The sequence below is a fragment of the Hippopotamus amphibius genome, chromosome 15 (genome assembly GCF_030028045.1).
Source record: "Hippopotamus amphibius kiboko isolate mHipAmp2 chromosome 15, mHipAmp2.hap2, whole genome shotgun sequence".
NCBI lineage: Eukaryota > Metazoa > Chordata > Mammalia > Artiodactyla > Hippopotamidae > Hippopotamus > Hippopotamus amphibius.
Genome location: NC_080200.1, coordinates 40814003 through 40834605, shown reverse-complemented (window position 1 = coordinate 40834605; position 20603 = coordinate 40814003).

Below are 20603 nucleotides of genomic sequence, written 5' to 3'. Positions count from 1 at the left end.
TTAAACAAACAAACAAACAGAAAAGCTTGAAAATTTCCCCCAATTCAGCTTAGATATTTATCAACATGATGCATGATGAGGACTACCCAGCTGTAACAAAAGACCTGCTTTTTTATTTAAGGCATTTAATTTTTCTTGTAATGGAAAATGTAGCTCCCCAGTTGCTGTGAGCTACATTCTCGTTAGGAATACTCTAGAAGACATCAGCAGGTGTCCGTTACATTGAGTAGCAATTATCACAAATAAAGGAGAATTTGCTTCCTTGAGGATCACTATTCTTAATGTTTGCTGAGGCTTTTATAATTTAATTTATAGTTACGCAGGGCAAACTGTTTCTTCCTAATTTTTTAGCGTCAGAAGATTTTTCTCTCTCTTGATCATCAAGTGAATTAACAAATCCTTGATTTTGTTGGTGATATTTCTCCTTTTCTTTTAGATGATCCATCATACTAATTAAATGAACCTGGTAAGAAGCTACCTGTAATGTTACTACAGATGTCTGTTCTTCAAAGACTTGGAAAAGTGCTACATCTTATGAACTTTGAGAAATAATTAGTTAGGCAAAATTCTTTTGATATCCTGCTTTGATTTTTTAATATATAACAGCTCTGTTGAAATATACTTTCACCTATCAAAAAAGTCATACTTTTAAAGTGTAAACTCAGTGATTTTTAGTATATTCAGAGTTGCGCAAACATCACTGCTATCTAATTCCAGAACACTGCTATCACCCCCAAAGGAAACTCCATTCCCACTAGTATTCACCTCCCCCGTTTCCTCCTCCAGCCTTGGCAACCACTAATCTACTTTCTGTCTCTATAGATCTGCTTATTCTGAACATTTCATATAAATGGAATCATACAACGTGTGATCTTTTGTGTCTGGATTTTTTCACTTAATACAATGTTTTCAAGGTCCACCCATGTATGTCACATGCATCAGTACTTCATTTTTTTTTTATGACTGGGTGATATTTCATTGTACAAATCTTGCTTTAATTTTAAGATTTCATTACTCTCAAAGATTTTTGTATTAATTCTCTGATTCCTTGGAGAGGCACAGAAAAGCACTTTGGAATTCTAGTCCCAACTCTGTTGACTTCTATGGACCTCAGTTGTACAATTTATAAAATGAAATGTTTTCCCCTGTATTCTTTATGGACCCAGCTTCTCCTTTGAACCCTACAATTAATTTTTTTCCTACATTAGAAGAAAATCTGCAGACATGCTTCAATTTTACCTAAACTAGAATTTTTTTCCCTACAAGATGTAAAGTTTTTATTGAATTTTTTTTTCAGTTGTTTCAAAAACTAAGCTTTCAGAAGCATTTAAATTCATATGTGGATAATTTTATAAATAACCAGGTTTGGAGACAAATAAAACCGGAATAGATGTGAAAAAATTTAATTCTCCTGGAAATTATAGATTGAAGGATAAGTACAACACCTATCTGTGCCTGTCAAGTGAAGAAAGAGGATACTGATTCTTCCAATCCTCGGCTTTTAATGAGGGAGGGATTTATTCATAAAAACACGCAGTAAATGTGTGCCACTTCTATTTGTGAGCACATCCGGTACAGAAATAGAAGAATCTAGTAGTCAGACCCACCTGCAAATCCCCCAATCTCCACAAAAAAGACAAACCACACCCATCATGCCTAATGACACATTCTTTTTGCATCTGGTTTAACTGAGCTTGAAAAAAGATGCCTGTTCTCATACTGTGTACTCTCAGTCCAGAATCTCTCTCTCTCATTCGATTCACCGGAGACTCTGCGGGTAGGAGTTGAGAGTGTAGATGTCAGAACTGATAATCCCACCACTGTCTATTTTATAGTGAGGAAAAGATAAAGAGCAGCTGGGTGAGAAGTAAATAAGTGTGTAATATCTATGTATATGCAAGTGAAAATAAAGAGGTTTGAAAGAATATGTAACAAATGGTTATTAGGACCAGAATGCCTTAGGAAGGCTCACATGTGGCAGATAAATCCAGGGACCTGCTACTTCAGTGAAGTTTCTGGGAGCCCAGACTGGAACATGCCAGGATGTTTCCTCCAAAAAGTGAAAGCAAAGATGGTGTGCTTTGCAAGACTCCCACCAAGGAAGAGGCACAATGCTTAATGGACCTCCCGGGATTTAGAGACAGCGTATACCACAGTTAAGTGCATGGTTCCCATCCATTTACTAAATAACCCTCAAGGCAGCCGGCTTTGAATGGAACAGAGAGAGAGAGAGAAGCTCTCCAGCTGGTCTAAGCTAACATGAGTCCCTTACAACAACATGTCCGGTAGAGTTTGAAATGTCTGTGGCAGATCTGAAAAGCTGCATTCAAAGAATTACTGCCCAGCTCCTAGAGTTTCATAGGAAAGCCATGCCCTCCTTAAAAATAACAATTTTCATTCTGAGAAACAGCTTTCGGCTTGCTACTGTGCCCTCGTAGAGACTTAATACCCACCTGTATTGGTTGCCACTGTAACAAATTAACACAAATTTAATGGTTACAGTAGGTGCAATCATGGCCACCCAAAGAGCAAGCCCTAATTCTGGAATCTGTGAATGTTACCTTATAAGGAAAAAGGTCTCTGCACATGTGGTTAAGTTACGGATCTTGAGATGGGTTGATTATCCTAGAGTATCTGTGTGGGTCCTAAATGCGCTCACAAATGTCCTCACGAGAGAGAGGAAGATGGAGATCTGATAAAGAGGAGACGGCACGCACACAGAGGAGAAGGTAATGTGAAGATGAAAGCAGAGAGCGGAGTGACGAGACCACCAGCTTGAAAAATGCCAGCAGCCACCAGAAGCAGAAGAGGCAAGGGACAGAGTCCCCCCAGGAGCCTCCAGAGGGAGGGCAGCCCTGCCAACACTTTGACTGTAGCCCAGTGACACTGATTCGAGACGTCGCCCCTCCAGCACTGTGAGAGAATAAATTTACGTTGTCTTAAGCCACCACATTTGCGGTAACTTGTTAGAGTCGCCACAGGAAACTAATATAGTGGCTTAAAACAATGCAAATTTATTCTCTTACAGTTCTGGGGGGTCAGACGTCTGAAATCAATTTGACTGGACTAACGTCAGAGGGGTAGCAGAAGGACTGAGAAGAGAACCCATTCCCTTGCCTTTTTTTTTTGGCTTCTGGCAGCTGTGGTCCTTGGCTTCTAACCCCTTCCTCCTCCTTGAAAGAGCATCACTCCAGTCTCTGCTTCCGTCATCCCACCGCCCTTTCCCCGGACTCTGACTCCTCGTACATTCTTCTTATAAAAAATGTTGTGATTACACTGGGTCCGCTCAGATAAGCGAGGGTCATCTCCCCATCTCAAGACTTTTAACCACATACGCAAAGTCCCTTTTGCCAAGTGAGGTAACATGCACAGGTTCTGGAGATTAGGGCATGGACATGTGGAGGGGCCATTATTCAGCCTACCACACTATCCAGCCATCAGATTTCAAGGGACGCTGCAACCTGAACTTCCTGTCATGAGCGGAGGTGTTATCTGATCCAGCAAACCCTAAATTTGTACGCAGGTGCACTCCAACCTCTCGGAAAAAGAGTAGGTCCAAGCAGGTCCTGAAGATACCAGCATTTTTCACAAACAGGTGGCTTACATTTTTTTTAAGCTCTATATTGGAATATAATTGCTTCACACTGTTGTGCCAGTTTTTTGCTGTACACCAAAGTGAATCAGCTGTATTTATACATATATCCCCATATGCCCTCCCTCCCTCGACTCCCTCCCACCCTCTAAGTCATCACCCATCATCGAGTTGATCTCCCTGTGTTATGCAGCAGCTTCCCACTAGCTATCTGTTTTACATTTGGTAGTGTATCTATGTCTATGCTACTCTCTCACTTCATCCCAGCTTCCCCTTCACCCCCCTGCCCACCCCGTGTCCTCAAGTCCATTCTCTGCATCTCCATCTTTATTCTTGGAGGTGGCTTACATTTTTAATATTCCTCGTCCTAATGCACTGCCACAACCTCCTCATCTAATCAGTTATGACCATTGCCTGGGGAATAATAAAATTGAAGAAAAGTTTTTAGAATTCTTTTGCATACTCTGTTGGCACCTTCTGTAAGTGGACTGCCTCAGCGTTACATGCCACGCAGGTGAGTTATGAAGGACAATGAGGCAGATACATTCTCTCGGTGAAGAGAACTCTGAGCAGCACTTGGAAATGGATGGAGATGTCCCAAAGTATAGATCCGTATCAGTTCACGGACAAGCTATCCATTTGGCTAGATATTAGTGTCTTAGAAGGAACAAAAATGAAAAATTAGAGACGAGGAATTCTAGAGAAGAGGTATATTGGTGGGGCAGAATTTTCTTTTTCAAAGATGGCCATACCAATATAATCCCATATTACATGCGCTCCTTACAATGTGACATTGACACTAGTCCATAGAGAGATGAGGTCTATGTTTCCTTTCCTTGAGTCTGGGCTGGTCATGGCAGAAGCAATATCATATCAAATCTTCTAGGCTGTCATAAAAGGCAATACAGCTTACTTCTTGTCCTCTTGGGATGCTTGGCTTTGGAACCCAGTGACCATGCAGTAAGGAAGCCAAGCAGCCAGATGGAAAATCCACATGTAGATAGATGTTCCAGTCTCAGCCCCAGCCGAAGACCCAGCCGACAGCAGCGTTATCCTCCAGATATGCAAGCAAGCCAGCCTTTGGAATAATCCAGCCCCCAGCATTCAAGTCACTCCATGTGACGCTAAGTAGAAAAGAGATGTGCTATTCCTGTGAGACCTGCCTAAATAGCAGATTCATGAGCAACATAAATGTCTTCAGCCATTAAGTTAGGGATGACTTGTTACACAGCAGTAGATAACAGATAGATAACCTCTCAGAATTGGCTCAAAGTGTAAAATTATTTGAGCCCTTATGAATGCTAACCAAAAGTCAACCACTGCAGATGAGGCTTTCAGAAATCTAGTGGACAAGTAGAACTGTTTGGGTATGTTAGTCAGACTCTTCCTCCAGCCAACCTGCACTTGTCCAATGGGCTTGTGAACAGGTAGCCATGCTGGGAGGGATGAACTTTGTCTCACCAATGCTGATCTGCTTGTACCCGCTGCTAAGCACTGCCAATGGCAAAACCCAGCAATGAACCCATGATACAGTACTATAAACTAGTCCCCAGAGGCAGGTAGACTACATGGGAAACTTTCCATCATAGGGAAGCAGAGATTGTCCTAACGGAATAGAGATGTATTCTAGATATGGATTTTCTTTCCTCTCTGTCATATTTCTATCACACTTACTAAATGTCTTGTTCATGAAACTACTGAACAAAGAGCTAAAACGTGCAGAAAAATAAGGTATGTAATAAATCAATAACTATGGCAATCACTGATCCTACCATGTATCCCATCACCCAGAAACAATCAGTCTTATAGAACAACAGAATGACTTATTGAAGACTCACTTATGGTGTCACCTGGGAAATAATACTGAATTAGGTTGGAAGGCTTTCCTACACAGTGGGATATATACTCTGATCAAAAAATCAATAAAGGCCAAGATGGAATAATAGGGACCCGATTTATGCTCACAACTGCAACAGCAACAAAAGGACACAGTATTTGAAGAAAACAGTTTTGAAGACACGAGACATCAGGCCATAAAGGAAAACAAGAGACAAATGAAGTAAACCCTATAATTACCCGAGTTTACTGGCTTGAGAGAGTTTCTAGGCTGTAGTGCAAGCAGGAGAAACCCAGATAGAGCTGGATGGAGTCCCTGAGTTGAGGAGAAGGAACTAAGGGTCCAGGGAGACTAAGGTGACAGAGTTCACATGACAGAATACCAGATAAGAGAGAGCTGCGTATGTGAAAGAACCCCAGAGATCTACAGAGGCTTCTCCTTTGGTATTCAGCACATCTCATGTGTGTGAGGAAAATACCTTAGGCAAGAGAAATGAGCCTGTGATCCCTGCACAGAGTTTGAAATAGTGCCCACCAACCAGGCTGGAAAACCTCATAATTCACAGGGCATTGGGTGGAGTACTTTGAAAGTTCTTGCGTCAATAGTGGGAAATAATTAGCCCTAGACTAACCCTATCTTAACAAATCCTAAAAGCAAGAGTCAAAAGAATCTCAGTGTGTTCAAGTAACTTACCTGTGTTGAAGAACAGAGTTCAGGAATATTTACAGAAACACAAAAATATCCAGCACCCAATGAGTATGCCTCCCTGTACTGCAGAGGCTAGAAAGCTATAAACAACATTTTTCAGATTCCCTAACAGCTAGGGTCCTGAAGACAAGTTTTTGTTTCGTTCTTGTTTTGTGTTATATTTTGGCCAACCAAATATATTTTCATGTGACTTGGCAAAAAGGCTTTTTTTTATGCTTTTGTTGATGCTACGGATACACATACTGTGTTTGTGTTTGTTTGTTTGTTTGCTTGCTTGTTTTTCTGCAGTCACATTCCCCTATCCAGGTAGGAACTTTGTGGATATTGTAGCAGTGGCAAGCATGGCAGAGGCTTCCTGATTCATTTAGCAGAGCTCATTGAATTCAGCAGTTTCAGGGAGAGCTTCTCAATTTTTCACTTTCCTAACAGTGGCAGAGGTAGCAGGTCCCCTTGTAAGTGAAAATAATAGTATTCTGCAAATATGGCCTAAATATCATTCCTCTACTCTTCTCAACTGCTTATATTATCCCTCTTTTAGCTTAAGACAGCTGGAATTGGTTCCATTTCTTGAAAATAAATCCCATTGTAGGAATTTGTATTAGTTATCTATTGCTGTATAACAAATTGCCCCTCTGCCCAAATTTAGTGGCTTATGATAATATAATAAATATTTCTGTGGGCAAGGACTTTGGGAACAGATTCACTTAGTGCTTCTGGCTCAAAGCCTCTTCTGTAGTTGCAATTCAGATATCAGACAGGGCTGCAATCATCCAAGGGCTTGACTGCAGTGGGAAGATCCGCTTCCAAGATGGCTCACTGACAAGCTGTTGACAGGAATCTTCGATTTCCACTTGCTCTTGGCAGGAGGCCTTACCTCCTCACTGCATGGGTCTCTTCATAAGGCTGCCTGGGTGTCCTAAAAATATAGCAGTCGGGGGACTTCCCTGGTAGTGCAGTGGTTAAGAATCTGCCTGCCAATGCAGGGGAAACGGGTTTGAGCCCTAGCCGTGGGAAGATCCCACGTGCCTCAGAGCAACTAAGCCCGTGAGCCACAACTACTGAACCTGTGCTCTAGAGCCCATGCTCCGCAACAAGAGAAGCCACTGCAATGAGAAGCCTGGGCACCGCAGCGAAGAGTAGCCCCTGCTCGCCACAACTAGAGAAAGCCTGCACGCAGCAACAAAGACCCAATGCAGCCAAAAATGGATAAATAAATTAATAATAAATAAATCTTCAAATATATTTATATAGCAGCTGGCAAATCCCCCCAAAGCAAGCAATCCAAGGGAGAAAACAAAGAGGAAGCTGCAATGCCTTTTATGACTTTGTCTCCTAAGTTGCAGGCTATCACTTCTGCTTTATTCTATTTGTTAGATGCGAATCTTTAAGTCCAGCCCACACTCAAGGAAAAGGAATTTAGGATCCACTCCTTGAGGGGAGGAGTGTCAAAGAATTTGTGGACATATTTTAAGCTGCCCCATAATCCTCTACAGATGTAGAAGTGTATTATTTTGCATAATTTTTATGCAGTTTGCATATAATATCTAACACTTGTAAAACACTTCTCATCACTAATAATAATTACAGTAACCCCAAATCAGATTATCTCTTCCCTTTTGGCAACTGGTCACATTTATTTAATCTTTCTTTTATCATCCTAATTTTTTTCCTTCAAAGGCAAGCTTTCATGAAGTTCAATTTGCCTCTCCTTACTCAAGTTAATGTAAAAAGATTTGTCCCCATGGTCACTATGGACACAGTGGGTTTTCATACTAAATAGTTACCAGTGAGCACAGACCTACCTTTTTTATGGGTGAAAAATAAAATTCCACAATTGTTTCACGACAGGAGGCCCCACAAGTAATTAAGATATATATAGATCACCTTAAAAGTGTCAGGGTAAGGGATTAAGAAGGGTTTGAATTATCTTACTGGATTCATTGAAGAAGTGAATTGAAACGTAAGAATTATTTCAACTCATTACATAATTTTTTAAAGAAGCAGTAAAATTATTTTTAAAGGGGTCCCCTGGAAAAAACCACACCCTCCCTTTTATGAACAGAGACCACCCTCATGCAACACTAATACTTAGCAAGATATTTCAGAATTATTTTGACAAAAAAAGTTCCTAATGAAACTATAGTTATGTCACGAAAAATGTAGAGACTGCATTAACTATTCATATATGTTTTAATGTCCCAAATGATAACTTTAAAATAAAAAACAAATTAAATGCTATGTATGTTCCATAAACCCTTTTCATAGGCCCCCATGTCGGTAAAAGTGATATAGTACTTCACACAGTGTTCAGCAACAGGCATCGTTACTGGCGTAGAATAAGTGCTTGCTAAATTTCCTTGTATTAATTAATGGATTAATGTAGCTAATGAGAGTGAGATCTGTCACCTGAAGAAAAATAGTATCAGTCTGGTTGGCAATCATTTCAAAGTTAATTAAAAATCTTCTAGCTCATTTCACTTGACCTGACTGGTTTTCTTTTATGTCCTAGATGTGTGAGCCCATAACAGTTTTCAAGATTCATATGAAAGATACTGCAAGATACAGCTCACATCCCCACCCCAGCCTACCTAATAAGTGGGAAATACTAGAACATGAAAGATAATAGCAAATAAAGTAGGGGTGCTGAATTCTTAAGATATATTCCCAACACAGGGATCATTACATTCTTATTACTGATTTGATTTTTTCAGAGTACTTCATGCTGGACTCCCTATACCTGCTTGGCTTCATATCACACTGTCCTTAACTCTTCTTTACTCAAGATACATATATGTAGTTTTCATTTTAAAAGCTGTCTAAGATATGGACTTCCTAGGTGGCACAGTGGTTGGGAACCTGTCTGCCAATGCAGGGGACACAGGTTCGAGCCCTGCTCCAGGAGGATTCCACATGCCGCAGAGCAGCTAAGCCCATGCGCCACAACTATTGAGCCTGCGCTCTAGACCCCATGAGCCACAACTATTGAGCCCATGTGCCACAACTACTGAAGCCCACAAGCCTAGAGCCCATGCTCTACAACAAGAGAAGTCACCACAATGAGCCTGTACACCAAAATGAAGAGTAGCCCCCGCTCTCCACAACTAGAGAAAGCCTGTGCCCAGCAATGAAGACCCAATGCAGCCAATAAATAAATAAATAAATTTTAAAATAAATAAATAAATAAAAGCTGTCTAAGATAAATAGTGCTATAATGAAAAGCACTGTGTGAGACACGAGTGTGTTTGACATGGGCTTTAAAGGATAGAAATGATCTCAACAGATACATGGAGACAACAGATGGCATTCACTGTAGAAGGATGAGGATAAGCAAATGATGGAGACTGGGGAGCGCAAAGCCTTTTCAGCACTTAGATACCCTTTGATTCTAAGTAAATAACGCTACCAATTGTGAAAGGAGGTATATTAAAACACAATACGTACGTACATACCTGTTAATTTTAGAGAATGCAATAGCCTTGACTTACATAAGCCACCCATCAACCAAAAAAGGGAACACCCCAAGGAAGTATGAGTCACAAGTTTTTCTTGATTGTTTAGCTGTAACATCACTGGTCAAATATATTGTTTAATACACACCTATACACACCCCAATAATAAAAAGGAGTCATTTACTTTTTGACCAAAGGCTATCATCAGGACATAGCTATGAAATCTGAGGAATCTCTAATAATCGTACTATGAACACTATCAATACCTGGGCATATATGGCAACTGCATCCACAATGTCCTCTCCAAATGGCTTCTAGAATCTACTCTCCCCTGTAGGATGTGGCAAAAAGGTACCCTTCACCCTAACTATAAGGAAGCTTGGAAATAGTCTAGTCTCTAAGAACAGTTGTAACAACAATTTCTCTGGTAGTATTAGACAGTGGCTAGTAGTACAGTCCTCCAATTATACGTATAGTTCCTCAGAAAAATGAAAAATACATTTTTGGATCTGACAAACTCAATAAAGGATGTCTGTAAATCGGACTGGAGTGTTTTCCAGCTCACACATTAAACATACACGTTGATTTCTTCAAAAGATATCTATGCATCTATTATATACCAGACACTGTGCTAGGTGATGGGGCAGAAAAAAGAATAAAAAGATGGATAAGGGACTTCCTAGGTGGTGCAGTGGTTAAGAATCCGCCTGCCAATGCAGGTGACACAGGTTCAATTCCTGCTCCAGGAAAATCCCACATGCCGCGGAGCAACTAAGCTCATGTGCCGCAACTATTGAGCCTGTGCTCTAGAGCCCGTGAGTCACAACTATTGAGCCCATGTGCTGCAATTAGTGAAGCCCATGCGCCTAGAGTCTGTGCTCTGCAACAATAGAAGCCCCTGCAATGAGGAACCTGTGCACCACAATGAAGAGTAGCCCCTGCTCTCCACAACTAGAAGAAAGCCCATGTGCAGCAACAAAGACACAACACAGCCAATAAATAAATAAATAAATTTATTTAAAAAATAACTATATTTAAAAAAAAAGATGGATAAGACTGAATTCCTCCCTCCAAAGGAATTTACAATCATACAAGGGAAAAACAGGGGTGAAAGAAAGCATGGAGGGAAAAGTTCACATTGTCCTCTCTGTAGCTCTTTAAATTTATATTTTTTATTTTTATCACACACATATATTTGATTCTTTGACCAAGTAGTTCTACAGGGTTTTCCCTATCTCCTTTAACTTTCCATTTAATAAAGACAAATGTGTCATTCTTCCAAAAAGTGTATGGAAGAGATAGCACAGATTTCTAACAGGGGCTTGGTATGGAAAGAGATGACCTGTTTATAGATTTTCCTAACTAGGAGGATTTGCTTGGGAATCACCATCTGGCCTAGATTTCACCAATAGGAAAAAAGACATTAATTTGCATAATACCAAAGTATAATCTTTTCTTGTTTTCTAGACATCATCTGGAAGGCACTGATAAACAAACATGCAGAAAATCCCCATGTGGATAATCAAGAATTGGTTGCAAATGTATAGACATGTTTCCTAGATGACTGTGATTTCTTCTAATTCTCCCATTTCCCTTAAAAAGATCATAATTTAGGAATTAAGCTAGAAGTCACAGCCTAAGCATGACCCTTATTTTGAATGTTTGAATTGATCATGTGTTCTTTGTTAGTAATAAAGTATTACTTTTAAAGAAGTATTAAAAAGTAGTATTTTCTAAGAAGATAAATGTAAAATGCTCAAAAAAAAGTCCTTCATGGGCTAAAAGGTTTTGTTTCTCCTGCCATTTTTCACTTTTACCCATTTGCTATTATCTATGGTGTGCCTGCATGTGATAGAAACACCCCTTTTAGGGTCAGTATGTTTCATATTGGCATGTTTACCTCTAATATCCAAACTTGAACAGGTTTATGATTATGAAAAAGAGGCAATATGCTGGGGACATTAGTACATAAATCATTGTCAGGAAACCAATCCTGTGTTTCAAAGCAGCAAAAAGCTTTTAAAGTGTTGATATGGGTCCAACCAAAAGAGCATGCAGAATTTTTTCTTTTGTTCTAAGTCTCCAGAAATTCCATTGATTAAACATTCTTATAAATAGATTCATTTAACAGACTGCGATTAAAGAAAAGCTGTCAAAATTGATATTCTTTTCTTAATACCTGTCATTTTATACATCATTCTGTAAATTTTAGAGTTAGAGATGTAAACTGTTCTTTTAGAACTGGAGCACTCAACCAAAACAACAACTACAGCATTTTTCTAAAACAGCAGACACAAAGACAATCATTCTAATTCATGTTAAAAATTTAGAAAGAAGAGTAAAGATTTATTGTTAAGTTTGGTCAAATTCTTACATGCCAGTCATGCTGAGATATTCAAATAGTGTGTATTTTCTTTAGCAACATTCAAAAAGTCTCCATTAAATTGCTTACATTTAAAAAAAAAAAAAGTAGTATTTTTTTTTTTTGGGGGGTACACCAGGTTCAATCAACTGTTTTTATACACATATCCCCATATTCCCTCCCTTCCTTGATGCCCCCCCCTTGAGTCCCCCCCACCCTCCCTGCCCCAGTCCTCTAAGGCATCTTCCATCAAAAGTAGTATTTTTATGTATTAGAAATACGGACATATCTTGAGGGGGAGATTTGTAAATAATGTATATATTTCATATTTTATAATATATATAAAGATAGTACCATAGTTATTTTATTTTATTTATTTTTTCCAGTTTTATGCATATACTTCACAAATAATTGATTTTATTTAAATTAAATTCATTCTGGGGTTACCTCCTTGGTGATGCAGTTGTTGAGACTCTGCACTCCCAGTTCAGGGGGCCTGGGTTCGATGCCTGGTCGGGAAACTAGATCCCATATGCATGCTGCAGCTAAGAGTTCACATGCCACAACTGGAGAACCTATAAGCTGCAACTAAGGAGCCCACCTGCTGCAACTAAGACCCAGCACAACCAAATAAATAAATAAATATATAAGTAAATAAATAAATAAATTTTTAAAAATAAAATAAATTATATTCATTCCATCTACTACCACCTACCTTCTTCATGCTAAATATTGTACTAGGCACTTTACAAACATCAATCCATTTTATCATCATAGCAACTCTTTGAATTAGACATACTTAGGTCCATTTTATTACTCAGAAAACTGAGGCTCAGACTCCCAGTATAAGATGGGAGATTGAAACTTCTTCAAAGAACTGCTATCCTCCTTCCCTAACAGAATGATCAAAAAACTTACTAGCAACCACCAAACAAGGAAAGGTGTTTAAGCTAATGCTACAAACCTCAAAAACAAGTGTCCAAAGAAAGAAACAGGAGATTCAGGAGCTGAGCAAAGTAGCAACTGGTTCAGCTCCTAACACCACCTTCACCATCCAGACATTGTAATGAATCCTGAGAATTCTCACTAATCTCAAGGCCGGAGGAAAGCAAACTGAGCGACCACCCTTGATTTCTCTTCTTTTTAAATCTTTCTTTTCTGTAAGGAGCAATGGAAGCTGGAAAAGAAGAGGATAAAACAAGGAAAGTGAATAACAGGGTTGGTTTTCTTTAATCAGTTAACAAATGAAGCCTTCAGTGCTGTAGATAGTATGCGCCTTTGGAATGGTACACACACCCAAAAGAGGTGGAGTGAAACTTGGTTCTCAGCAAAACCTACACGAGATAACAAAGAAACCACCTTCTCCCACCCACACACAGTCACACAACAGGCTACATTTCCTCAAGCTAAAGAAGAGTAATGGAGAACAAAACCCGCAGCCCCACATTACAATTCAGAGGGAAAATGTAGTCTCAGAGCAGAAAGAGTCAAGAAATCACTTGTGTTATATTGGATCAAATAGAATGTATGCTTGGACAGAGCCAAGCATGAAAAAGGATAGCATAACAACCATGAAAAGCTAATCTGGAAAACTTTTAAAGGGAAGAAGGAAAGAATGAAAATCAAAGGGGGGGGTGGGGAGTGGGGAAGAAGGTAACACTGAAAAAACAGACAAAAAGCTCAAATCAGAAGAAAACCTAATTCAAGGAACAGAGGAAATTCCTTGAACTCACATCACTGTATAAAAAAGGAATAAGAATATAAAGAAAGCAAGACATCAAATAAAAGACCAAAATGAAAAAGAAAGAGGGCTTGTGGATCTAAGGGAAAATTGAGGGCTAACATGATATCATTAGAAAACAAATATATAAGAAACAAAATAAGCTAAAAAAAAAAAAAAAAGATTTACTGCCATAGAAGAAAGCCCTGAGATAATCACACCATGCATTGATGAAAATGAAAAGAAATGAACACAAAGAGAAACTGAGATGAAAACTAAACACAATCAAATACAAGGATAATTGTTCTCTCTTATTTAGAAAACCAGTGCAGAATTCATGGAAATGCACCACTCAGATCTCCTAGTGTGGGGAGTATAATTTTTATTATTCTCCCTCTACTATAAATGTAGACAATAAAACATAGTCATATTTGCTTTACCTGTGACTTTGTCACCAATAGAAATTAGATGTGTTCATCTGACATTGCAATCAATGAAAATATATGAAATACCATTAATATTTATTAGTATTTCCAAATTACTGTAGTTATAGTCCCATGACTAGATCTTATTATTTGATGCATTAATAAATAAGCATATATATTTCTATATAACAATTTTAAAAGGTTTTTTAAAACTTATTCATTTATTTATTTGATTTGTTTATGGGCTCTATTGGGTCTTCATTGCTGCACACTGGCCCCCTCTAGTTGCAGCAAGCAGGGGTGGGGCTACTCTTCATTGTGGTGCACGGGCTCCTCATTGCAGTGGTTTCTCTTGCTGCGGAGCACGGGCTCGAAGAAAGTGGGCCTCAGCAGCTGCGGCACACAGGCTCAACAGTTGTGGCTCATGGGCTCTGGAGTGCATCCTCAATAGCTGTGGCACACGGGCTTAGCTGCTCCCGGCATGTGGGATCTCCCCAGAGCAGGTCTCGAACCCAGGTAAAAATATTTTGATGATTGATCTTTAATATAACAAAATTTTTTAAATATTTTGATGATTGATGTTTAATATGTTGGTTTCCTTTGTAATCCTGTGTATTTTACATTAAACTTTAAAAAATATTATTCTGAGCGACTGCCCTGGTGGTCCAAAGGTTACAGCTCCGCACTCCCAGTGCAGGGGGCCCAGTTCAATCGCTGGTCTGGGAACTAGATTCTACACGCCACAACTAAGAGCCCGCATGCTGCAACTAAAAGATCTGCATGTGGCAACTAAAGATTCTGCAGGCCACAACGAAGATCCTGTGTGCTGGAACTAAGACCCGGTACAGCCAAATAAATAAATAAATAAATATTTTTAAAAAATATTCTAAGGTGGGGTCCAGAGACTTCACCAAAGGGCTAAAAGGGTCTATAGCAGAAAAATTACCCCTACAGTCACATCCCAAAAAACCCTGCAGTCCCTCCAACATCACATAACACGTAGAAAGGACCCATGTAAGTGAAGAATCCTGAAGCCGAATCATCATTAGTTTTACAACAAATTGATCCCTGGTTGTGGCGGAAACAGCATTTTCACACAAGGGATAGAACTTGAGTGTTGATAATGTCAGAATAACAAGATAGAGCTCCTGACACTTTGGAGGGGTCATACTGTCCCTATAACACCTGGCCAGACTTCCACGTGAGAAAGAAACAGTCTGTGTTGCTTAAGCTACTATACTTGGCATCTCCTCTTTACAGCAACCTAATCTGTTCCCTAAGTGACATATCACTTTCTCAAATATAACTCCCAAGACGTAAAATAATTTTCCACCACTGGCAATAGAAAGACGGATGAAGAAGGAGAAGAGAGCAGAGTTTGGAGCCAAAAAGACCTTACCAACTATGGTAACCCAGAATTTAACCCAACCACTGACTTCTAATAATGGTAGAACTAGGGAGATTTACATATTCATTAACAGTATTTTACTTCACAGTATCTAATCTCCTTCAAATATTGAATCTCTTACAAATACAAATACACAAGTGAAAAAATTTTTTCATATTAACCCCATAATTGCAATGAAAGGCATACCTAAATTTTTAAAACTTTTCCATCAAAAAAGAAAATGAAAAGGGTCTCCAATATTTGTTTAACCCTGCAACAAAAGTAGCATCATCACTCCTTACTCAAAACTCTCCAAAAAATGTTTATTTTATAGTGACACTTTAAAAGATGAAAGACTTCATAAAAAAAAATCAGTGGATTTTTAGATGAAAAAGCAGGGCCTGTATTCATACCTTGCCCGAACTTGTTTGATAATTGCTTTTGAAATTTGAACACTGGGTATGCTGTTCTTTTAATCGAAAAGCAATATACACACCAAGTTGACTTTGTACTTGTGCTTTGACATTCACTAATATTTCCTGTGGCTATTACTTCCAAATTATGTAGCTCATCTTAAAGTTCTCAATTCATAAGAAGCAAATGCCTACCTTCTAAAGAAGCTATATATCAGAGGTGGTTTCTCAAAGAGGAGCTACATTTAAAAAAAATTTTTTTCCAAAACACTAACTTTCCAAATGGACTCTCTTTCCCCAAGAGCTGTCAGGGAACACATGGGGAGTCTTTCCAAGTTTACAACCAGCCCCACAATGTTTACTTGCCTAAAAATGAAGATCCCAAGAATCACAACTAGACAGAGAAGACCTGTGGTCCTTCTGCATGAAATGCCCTTGCCTCACCTCTCGGTGTGGATACCCTCTCTTCATCTTTCAGAGCTTTTGCATCTTCAGTAGCCCCAGGTAGAACTGGCTACTTTGTCTTCTGTTTCCATAGCACTTGAATTATGTCCCTGTTTCAGCACTTGTTATCTACTACTTGAATCTGTTTATATGGCTGTCTCCTCAACTAAATTGAATTCCTCAAGGTTAGGAGTGGTCAGTCCTCTGGGTGATGCAGGGATAATGTGGGTATGGAGTCAACAAGACAGGAACCAGGGAGAACAAAGTTTGATAGGGAGAGTGGGAGGCAGAGCCCAGAGTAACTCCTCAAGCCAAACTTCACCTGCAGTGACTTTTTCCTTCTAATGTATTCAATTTTAATGCAGAAGGTTAAAGGAATAAGGTTCAGGGCCAAAATTTTTACCAATCTCAGTAAGAAAATTTTCTTGTACGAAAATCAGGGTAATCTAAGGTTTATCTCAACTGTGCCTTTAACCCAGGCTGACTCATCACACATTGTGAAACCATCACAAGCGCTCAGTAAAAGTGAAAGCTAGGTCCCATGTTTCCTTTTCTAGCAACTGTCTTCCACGCTTTCGCTTTGCTTTTCCCAAATTTGTTCTTTGCTCCCACAACCTACCCCACACCCATCTCAGTTTATCACACTAGGATTTCCTGACTTTTTCTGCTGGGAATCACTGGGACTGAATCTTGGTCCATTTTCAGGCTTCATAATGCACCTCTGAAACTCAAATCCCAGATCCCAGTGATCTGGAGGAAAGCTGAAAATATGGCACTGCTCTTCTCCTTGGAATAGGCAAGGCAGGTACGGATGGCCTCGCATGGAACACGGAGCCCCACCAGGAAGGCTCCGTGAGTTTCTGGGTCTCATTATGTGATATTTATAACACCCTCATCCAAATGGACAGTCATCCCAGTGAGTTACCAGGTGGAATAACCAGTGTGTATCAGCCACCAAAGAGGCTCCTACTAAGGAAAACAACTCTGCAGATATGAGACACTGCAAGACTGAATTCTCTACTTTCTGTTCGTCACTCAGATTAGGAAGAAACATCCCTTTATGATCAAAAAGAGGGTCCCCTCCTCAACCTTAATTAGGCATCCTCTACTGGGTGGGGGCATGTGAAATGTCATTCATGGCATCAAATGCAGAGGCCCAGTTTGGGAATCATTCTGAACAATAGGTGTGGTCCTTCCCAGTGGTCTCTGCTCTCATCTGGTGCATCATTCAAGTTTTAGTACAGACAATTAAATCTCTCTAGTTATTTTTTTCATTTTAAAATTATTTTTATTGTAAGAGACATACAACATAAAATTTACCATCTTAACTATTTTTTTTTTAATTTAAGTATAGTTGATTTACAATATTGTGTTAGTTTCTGGTGTATAGCAAAGTGACTCTGGTGTATATGTGTATATACATACATATATATACACATATATGTAAATATATATATATTCTTTTTCAGATTCTTTTCCATTATAGGTTATTACAAGATATTGAATATAGCTCCCTGTGCTATATAGTAGGACCTTGTTGTTTATCTATTTTATATAAAGTAGTGTATATCTATTAATCTCAAGTTTCTAATCTATCCCTTCCCCCCTTTCCACTTCGGTAACCATAATTTGTTTTCTAGGTCTTTAATCATTTTTAAGTGTACAATTCAGTGGTATTAAGTGCATTTACATTGTTGTATAACCACTATCACTATCCACCTCCAGAACTCTTTTCATTTAGCAAAACTGAAACTCTGTACTCATTAAGCAATAATACCCAAAACTCCCTCTCTCCAGTTCCTGGAAATTACTATTCTATTTTCTATCTCTTTGAATTTGGTTACCCTAAGTACCTCACATAAATTGAATCATATATTTGTCCTTTTGTGACTGGCTTATTTCAACATAATATCCTCAAGGTTCATCTATGTTGTAGCATGTGTCAGAATGTCCGTCTTTTTTTAAGTCTGAATAATATTCCAGTGTCTGTATACACCACAGTTTGTTTATCCATTTGTCTGTCGATGGACACTTAGATTGCTTCCACTCCTCGGCTGTTATGAATAATGCTATAAGCATGGATATACAAATCTCTCTTCAAGTCCCTGCTTTCAATTCTTTTGGGTATATACCCAGGAGTAGACTTGCTGGATTACATGATAGTTCTATTTTAAATTTTTTAAGGACCTACCATACTGTTTTCCGTAGCAACTGCAGCATTTTACATACCCCAAAACAGTGTGAAAATGTTTCAATATCTCCATATCCTTACCAACACTTGTTATTTCTGTTTTGTTTTTCTGCAGTAGCCACCCTGATGGATGTGAGGTTGTATAGTTATTTCAAGCAGAAAGGGAACTAGATAGTTAAAAATGAAGTACTGGAATAGCAAACTATAGACTGAGCTTGCAGAATGATTCCAAGGACACCATAAACTAATCCATTAGGGAAGCTATTACATTCACCACAATCACAAAAGAGGGAACCAAAGGTTGTTATTGGAACTACTGAGTTCAATAATAATCTACCATTACTGGTGTACCAGTTAACTATGGCTACAACAACAATGCTTCACAAACGACCACAAATCTTCATTAGACTTACATCCATAGGTATTTACTTAGGTCATGAGCTTGTGGTTGGCAGATCTTGGCTGGGCTTGTTAGAGGAAGCTCGACTGAGGCAGCTCTGCTCCATGTGTTTCTCATCAACCTCCTGGGACCACCTGGCTTATTGAGCAGGTTCATCTCATCGTGATTGCAGAAGTGATGTCAGAAGTGTGAGTGGAACTTTTAGAAAAGCAAAGTGACAGAACTTAAAAGACACATCCTGACAACAATACAATGCAAAACAATAAATATTAGTACAGCACCTGTTACGGTTAAAGGGTCTAATGGGACCAATTTTTAAACATAATTTTGTCTTATTTTAAAACATTTAATTATAAAAAGCATAAGACACCTGGCTTTTAAAGAATATTTTTCTGGATTATTGAAGCATTCAATAGAAAGCTAAATTATTAAAAAATTAATTCATCAAAATTACATTTCAGAAAATTTTCCCTATGACCTTTTTTATAGAAGTATGATTCTGTAAAAGAGGCAAAGAAACAGGTTTAGAAACCTAGGATGAGCCTTGTTTCTAATAGTGACTACTGATTGTCTTTTTTTCTTTTTCTTTAATTTATTTTTAAATTGAAGTCTAGTTGAATTACAATGTTGTGTTAATTACTGCTGTACAGCAAAGTGACTCAGTTATACATATATATATATATATACACAGCCTTTTTCATATTCTTTTCCATTATGGTATATCACAGGATATTGAATAGAGATCCCTGTGCTATACAATAGGACCTTGCTGTTTATCCATTCTATATATACCAGTTTGCATCTGCTAATCCCAAACTCCCAATCTAACCCTCTCCCACCCTACTGATTATTTCTGATAACATAAAAGACAACACTCTATATCTTAATTTGAATATTTGACCATTTTACAATAGCAGTCAAATATACATAACATATAAATGATTATTGGTATCATTAATATCATCTAATACTTGGAGTTGGGAGAAACTCTCATGCTTTCTTACATGGGCTATGTGATCTTTAATGCCAGCTCAAATTATATAGTTGAAGATAATAAAAAATACATGATTATTTCTGATCAAAAAGTTCATTAAGATATATGTTGCCCTATGACAACAAATGGATTTGTGTAATCAGCTAAAACCTACTATACTACACACAAATACTGTGTGCAGAAAATACTCTTTGTTTTAAAAGAAACAACTTCCAGAGATTGGTGAGGTTGACCAATGTCTTTTAAAACTTTGTAACTGGGACTTTCCTCTGGCAGCATATTTCACATTTCCATCCAAGTTCCTTCTTGGTTATATTTCACATTGAAACCAAAAACATTTCAACCTATTTTAGAATGTAACCACTGATCAACACAGGAGTGCTGTTCATCTCAGTAGCAAGATGCTCTGGGCAGGAAATGAATGACTGCAAAATACCTCAAAGCAGGACAAACCAACACACAAAAACTGTGTTATGTCTGGTCATTAAAATCCAGTTGGTGGTCTGAGCGAGTTTCAAAAATTTATCTTCAGGAAATTACAAATAGGATAGTTTCCAGAGAGAGCCTTTTTTTTTTTTTTTTTTACTGTATTCTCTTCCTGACCTGATTTTGCAGAAACCTGGTGGCATGACCTTCATGGCATGGCAGAAACATGCTGTTTATAAATCTAGTTTTTAATAC